This window comes from Octodon degus, unplaced genomic scaffold, assembly GCF_000260255.1.
Source record: "Octodon degus isolate 3935 unplaced genomic scaffold, OctDeg1.0 scaffold00088, whole genome shotgun sequence".
NCBI classification, from domain to species: Eukaryota; Metazoa; Chordata; class Mammalia; order Rodentia; family Octodontidae; genus Octodon; species Octodon degus.
This window is the reverse complement of record NW_004524664.1, coordinates 4494838-4501197: the sequence shown is the minus strand read 5'-3', so window position 1 is coordinate 4501197 and position 6360 is coordinate 4494838.

The window sequence follows — 6360 nt, the reverse complement described above, 5'->3', positions numbered from 1 at the left end:
TCACTAAGGCGCGGTATATCTGACTTCAGTCACAGTTCGGCCCAGGGGGTCGAGGTTTTATTTGGGGTCCAGTTTTGTTCTCCATGGCCCTTTTGACTCTGGCCCCTGGAGCTTCACTTTGGTTCTCTAGCTAACTCTGGGCACAAGAGCAAAAATAGTCATGGGACAGGTAGCCAACCAGGCACACTCTCAGGGTTGACATCCCAGCCTTGTGCACCATGAGGATGCAACACCGATGCCAAATCCTGAAGGAGTGTTAAGGGAGTCGTGGGTAACTGTGGAAGGGAATTCTGCGCAACCACCAGGTGTGGGAAGAGACACACTGGGTAACAACAAAGGTGCAGAATACAGAGCGAGGTGAGGAACTCTGCGGGAAAAGATACATTGACACATACCTGTTGGTGTGCATGGATCCTCTGGAAGGATATGTGGGGAGCTAGTTACTGCAGGTAGACATGGAGATCGTGGAGAAAGAGATGGAAAGGAAGGCTGATTTGCTTTTCATTATGTACCACTTTTTAACTTTAAAAACACACTTTTGTAGTACTGGCAATTGAGCCCAGGGCCTTTGCACTGAGCTGCATTTCCAGCCTGTGGTAAACTGACAACCGGTGGTCAACTTGTTACACCCAGCTGAATTGAGTCAGTGTGGTACTGAGTGTGGAAGGCCCACCTGAGGATTGTTGCCAGCAGCATAAAGGGCAGAATGAGTAAGAAAGAGGTGGGCTGTGGGTTCCTGGAAGAGCTTGCCATGCTGGTTTTCCTGATACATTCAGCTAGTCTCATCAGTGGATAATCTTGGGACCTTGCTGTGCTGAGAAGGGCTGTGGTTCACTTTGGGGAGCTCTAGTTTCCACTTTGAGCATTGCTTGCTGGCTCCAGAGGGGAAGAAGGTGCGCTGTTCAGTCCCTTGGAGAAGCTTCTCATACAGGTTTTCCAGATGGGAACTTGGCTGTTCTCATTGTCAGAGGAGCCTGGGTCCTTGTTGTACCTGAGGATGGCTATGGTGCTCTTGGGCGAGCTGTTTCTTACTTTGAACATCTCTTCCTGGTTACATTGCAGATCCCTCAGCCTGCTAATACAGATCCTTCATCCCACCGGAACAGACTTTCTAGCTCCCACCTCTGACCTTTGGGCCTTCCCAGCGCAGATCCATGAATCAGGCCTGCACACGACATTGTTGTGGGCCCTGGGCCTCCAGTTGGACTCATGGGGGGCATTGTGATGGGCTCCAGGTCTTCAGCCCGACTCATGCAAGATAGTATCATGGGACCCAGGATTCCTTGGGGCTTTAGTGTGTGGACAGATTTCCTGCACTGTTATACTTAATTTTTTTTGGTAATTATTATAAAATAATCCTATAAATTATGTGTCCTGTATTAAATTATTTCTCTTGAAAACCCTGACTACAACATAACCCTTTCAAAAATTTTTGTTTTAGACAGGCTCTGCTAAATTACTGCATATTGTTCATGCTGGGCTGGAACTTGCAGTCCTCCTGCCTCAGCCCCCAGATTGCTGAGATTACCTTAACTTTCAAATGTTAAACCATGTGCATCAATTTTGCATTCAGCAAACCATGTTCATATATTTTTGTAAGGTTGCAGCCTTCCAATCATTGTATCCTTTCTACCCCGAGGGAGAGATGCATCCCTTCTCTTGGCTCGCTGGAAGAATGAGGATGTTTCCCTCCCAGGAGCTTGGTTCCTTCTTGGCTTCAGCAGAGTCACAGCCCCCCTTGGTTCCTCATGGATGGGAGAGTGTAGAGCAGCCACCTAGAGTGGAGGGTGCTGCCAGTGCCCCCTAGCTCAGCCCCAGAGACCATAGATGCTCTTCAGGTAGGAGAGGACTCAGGAAGGCAGGCGACAGGCAGCCACTGCTTCATCCATGACAATCTTAGATACCATCCCTCTCGGGCTGCTGTTTTGTCTGTTGGCTTTGTGCTTCCCAATTAGACTGCCCTAGGTAGACACTGTCCCATAGCGCACCCCAGGGGCAGGGGCAGGGAACTTAAAGGCCTCCACCTGGTGGCTGGTTGGCCAGCAGTGGGGGTGGCATCGTGTGCTCTGAGTTCCCATCTCTGACCAGATGGCACAGCCATGCTGCCATTTTTAGACTAGCCCATCATTTCCTGCACCACGCAGGACAGTAGCCAAGCTCAGCCTCCTGCAGCCATTTCCAGCAGTGTCTAGTGACCAGCATGACCTCAGGATCTACACTGTCACAGTCATCCAGTCCTCTATGTCCTTCACTGTCACAGGCACTGGCATCTACCTGACAGCTCACAGTCTGTATAGAAGCCAGGGGTTCATACTCCTGAGGTCCCTATAAGAAGAAGCCACTCTCTACCTACAGGCAGCACACACCCATGGCCCTCAGAGACCCCCAAAAGAGTGGCTTGGGCTCCTCCCTGCCTCTCTGCAACATGTAGCCGTGAGACCTGCTCAGACAGAGTCATGATGGCACAGACAGAGCCAGGTCTTTGGGCGGGGCAGACCTGGATTCCCAGCACAGCCCCAGCCCTTCGTGTCTCTGTGGCCACAGGCAAGCTGTTCAAAACCTCTCCGCCTCTGCGTGTATATGTTTTGATATAGGGTTACAGTTATAGAATTGAGTGGGGCTTGTGGAAATGGGGCATTCCTTACAGTGTTACAAGAGACAGGACTATAAAAAGCCCAAAGGGAATTCTGGAGTTTATGGTATGGACTACCTGGGAAGGGCCTTGAAGTAAAACTGACATTTAACCAGCAAGATTGTTAAACTCCCCCCAGAAAATTGCAAGCCCACACATAGTCTTCAGGTGCTGGTGACCACAGTCATCCCAAAGGCTGGTAAAGTGGAGTAGTCCTCATGGGCACACCTGCCTTGGGCCCACAGAGAGAAGATAAAGGAATGTCCAGGGAGACTCAAGGTGCTGATCTGCTCGTGCAAAAAGCTCATTCCATTGTGCAGAACACTCCATAGTTGAGTAAGTGTCTCCAAAGGTTCCCAGCCTGGGGCACTATTGGGAAGTGCTGGAACCTTTGATGGGGGGAGGTCTTCAGGTCCCTGGAGTGCACCCTCAGGGTACTGTGGGACCCCAGGCTCTTTCTCTGCCATGAGCCCGTGAGCTTTGCTCATCTGAAGATGCAGCTTCACAGAGCCAAAGCAACAGGCCCACCAGCTAGGCACCAACACCTCTAAAACTCTGAACCAAAGCAGACCTCTTCCCTTGATAAGCCGGTGATCGCAAGTGTTTGTTACAGTGCCAGGAAGCTGACAGAGTCCAGCTGAAAAATAATTGTATTTTATGTGGATGGCCACAGTTGTGGGTGTGCACTGTAGAGGTAAAAACAGTGCATTGTCTCTCGTCCTGCTTGCTCTCATGTGTACCTGAGGATACTCAGGAGTGGCTGTGTTCATTGTTGGCCTGTGTACTGCAGGATCATGAGCAGCTGCTTTATTTCACTTCATGTATTTGGTACAGGGTCTCACTACGCAGCTTGGATTCATAGTGATCCTCCTGTTTTCAGCCTCCCCAGTGCTGGGATTACAGGATTATGCCACCACCTCCCAGCCACCAGCTCAACACGCCCTAGCAGCTGCTTTAATTTGGAGAAACATGAGGCTCCCCCAGGACCCTAAACACTGAGATGGCCAGGTGTGACTTCAGTTGCCTCTTTGTGGGAATAGGAGAGTGAGTTTTGAGTCACATGTGGAATGTTGTGCCACTAGCTGGGGCCCTTCTTGGAAGGCCTTGTATGGGAGAAGGAACATAGGCCGGTGAGCAGCCAGCCAAAGAGCAGAAGATGGCAAACTCTTTGCTCTCCCAAAACATTGTTCCTACTCCTGGTGACAAACTCCCTCTCCTTCCATGACTCATGGTGACTCTTGGTCCTTTCCTGCTACTGTAATGAAGTCCTGGCTCTGAGAAATGTATAAACAACAGAACTTAGTCCCACGCCAGGGGCCAGGAAGGCTGAGATCCAGGCAGCAACAGATTCCAAGGCCTTGCTCTTTCTTTCAGAGATGGCACCTTCCTGCCGGAGCCTCCTCTGAACAAAAGACCAGGGTGGCTCCCTTCAACCTCCTTTATCAGGACACTGACCCCACTCCCACAGGCAGCCCGCAGGACTTAGTCACTCCCGAAAGCCCCACCTCTGAGTGTGACACATGGAGCGATAGGTTTTGCCCAATGGTACGGCGACATTCAGGGAGCAGCAGCCATCCTGAGAAGGCCAGCTCCACCTGGGCCTTTCCCAGCATCTATTGTCGAGGAGAAGGAGGAAGAGAAGCCTTTCACTGCTGTCCATCAGGGAACTTCAAGAAAGCAATCCTAAGAGGCTGCAAGGAAAAAGGAACCTTCTGCACTGTTGGTGGGAGTGCAGGCTGGTACAACCATTAGTGAAGTCAGTGTAGAGATTCCCAAAAGCTAGGATTGGACCTTCCATTCAAGCTAGCTGTTCCCCTCCTAGGTATTTTCCCAAAAGAACTGGAATCATCATCCCGCAGCGATACGTGTGCACCCATGTTTATAAGAGCACAACTTGTCATAGCTAAATTTTGGAAACAACCCAAATGCCCATCAACTGAGAAATAGATAAAAATGATGTGGTATTTTTCACACAATGGAGTATTATTCAGCTGTAAAAAAATAATAAATTCAAGGCTTTTGTAGCTAAATGAACGAAACTAGAGACTAGATTGTGAAGTGAAATAAATCAGGCCCACATGTGCAAACATCATATTATCTCACTAGTTTGAGAACCTAAAAGAGTAATTAAAATCTGAAAGGTACCACAGATACGGTGAAAAGGAAAGGAATTATTCAATGGGAAGGAAAATTGGGATGTGGAAAAGGACAAATGGAAGAAGGGAAAAAGGTCTATTTAGGTATATATGTAGTTTTGATTATTGTACTGTTGATATCTGCTGGCCTTTTGAAAAGAGCAGTTAATACTTAATTTTTTTCCTTTTATTATTTTTTTCTTCTGAATTTCTGACTTTTTTTGTTATTCTTTGTTTTGCCTTGTTTTTTCTTTAAATCAGTCTTGCATATTTATATCTGGTGACCTGAACAGCTAGTCTGAAGATGGCATCATGCCCCATGGCAACCATTGCTGATTTCCTGTTACTTTGTTTAGTGAGATTTTGTATCATTTCTAATGCTGGGTTTTTTCTATCACAATTTTGTATTCTTTAAAAAAATTTAAAAATAATAAAGAAAGCAATCCTCCTATCCCTGATGAGAAGCAGGAAAAAAACAAAAAACCAACTGTATGCAGAGGAAAAGTTGAACAGAACTGTAGCTGACTCAGACCTCTAATTCCTGTCAGTGTCACAAGCAACAGAAAGCCACTCCGATTGATTGAAACACGAGCAGAGCTTACTGGAGGGATATTGGGTAGCTCACAATTGATTGTTTTGTTTTGCAGACTGAGCACTGGACACAGGGAGATCCCCAGCCCTTTTAAAATGTTTTCTCTTGAGACAGGGTCTCTCTCTCTCACTCACTAAAGCGCCCAGACTGAGCTCAAACTGTCCAACCTCCAGCCTTAGGCTGCTCCTTTGCTGGCATTAGCGTTGCGCTGCCACCGGTGCCAAGCCTACCTAGCTGGAGATGGTGTGGTGTGGTGTGGTGTGTGGTGTGGTGTGGTGTGGTGTGGTGTGGTGTGGTGTGGTGTGGTGTGGTGTGGTGTGGTGTGGTTTGGCGGAACAGGCCCTTGTGCTTGCCAGGCAAGCGCTTATTCTACTGAGCCATCTCCCACAGCCAGCCCAGAAGATTTTGAAATATAGCCAGACCAGGAACAAACCTTAAAAGGAAGCCGGCAAGAATTCCACCCTTGAACAACAGAGGGCGCTACGGATGCTCCACCAGATGGGAAAGCGTCTGATTGGCTGAGCTCAGTCTCGTGCACCTCCCAGGACACCCGCACGCACGCACGCACGCACACACACACACACACACACACACACACACACACACACGAGCTGCTAATATTAAATTCCCCCATTTCTTCCCCCTTCTCTACTATCTGATCTTTGTAATTAAATTCAAGACATCCCGGGCTTTTTCTTTTACCAAAAGCAACTGCCGGAACAAACGCCTGTAAGGTGGCCGAACAGGAGGAGCTAAGTATGAGCCCTGCCCAGGTAACCTGGGGACTTAGGACAGTCTTGTCTCAAATAAAAAGTAGAATGAACTGCAGCACAACGCTAAGGCCCTCGGTTCAATCCTGTGTCACACAACAAAAACCATGAGGACAACTGGAAGATTTATTGTGCTACCATCAGACCCCCGCCCACTTGGGTAAGCAGCACCCTGCTACCTCCTTCCTCTCAGCGTGGGAGGTCACAACTGTGTCCCTATCTCAGGGACTT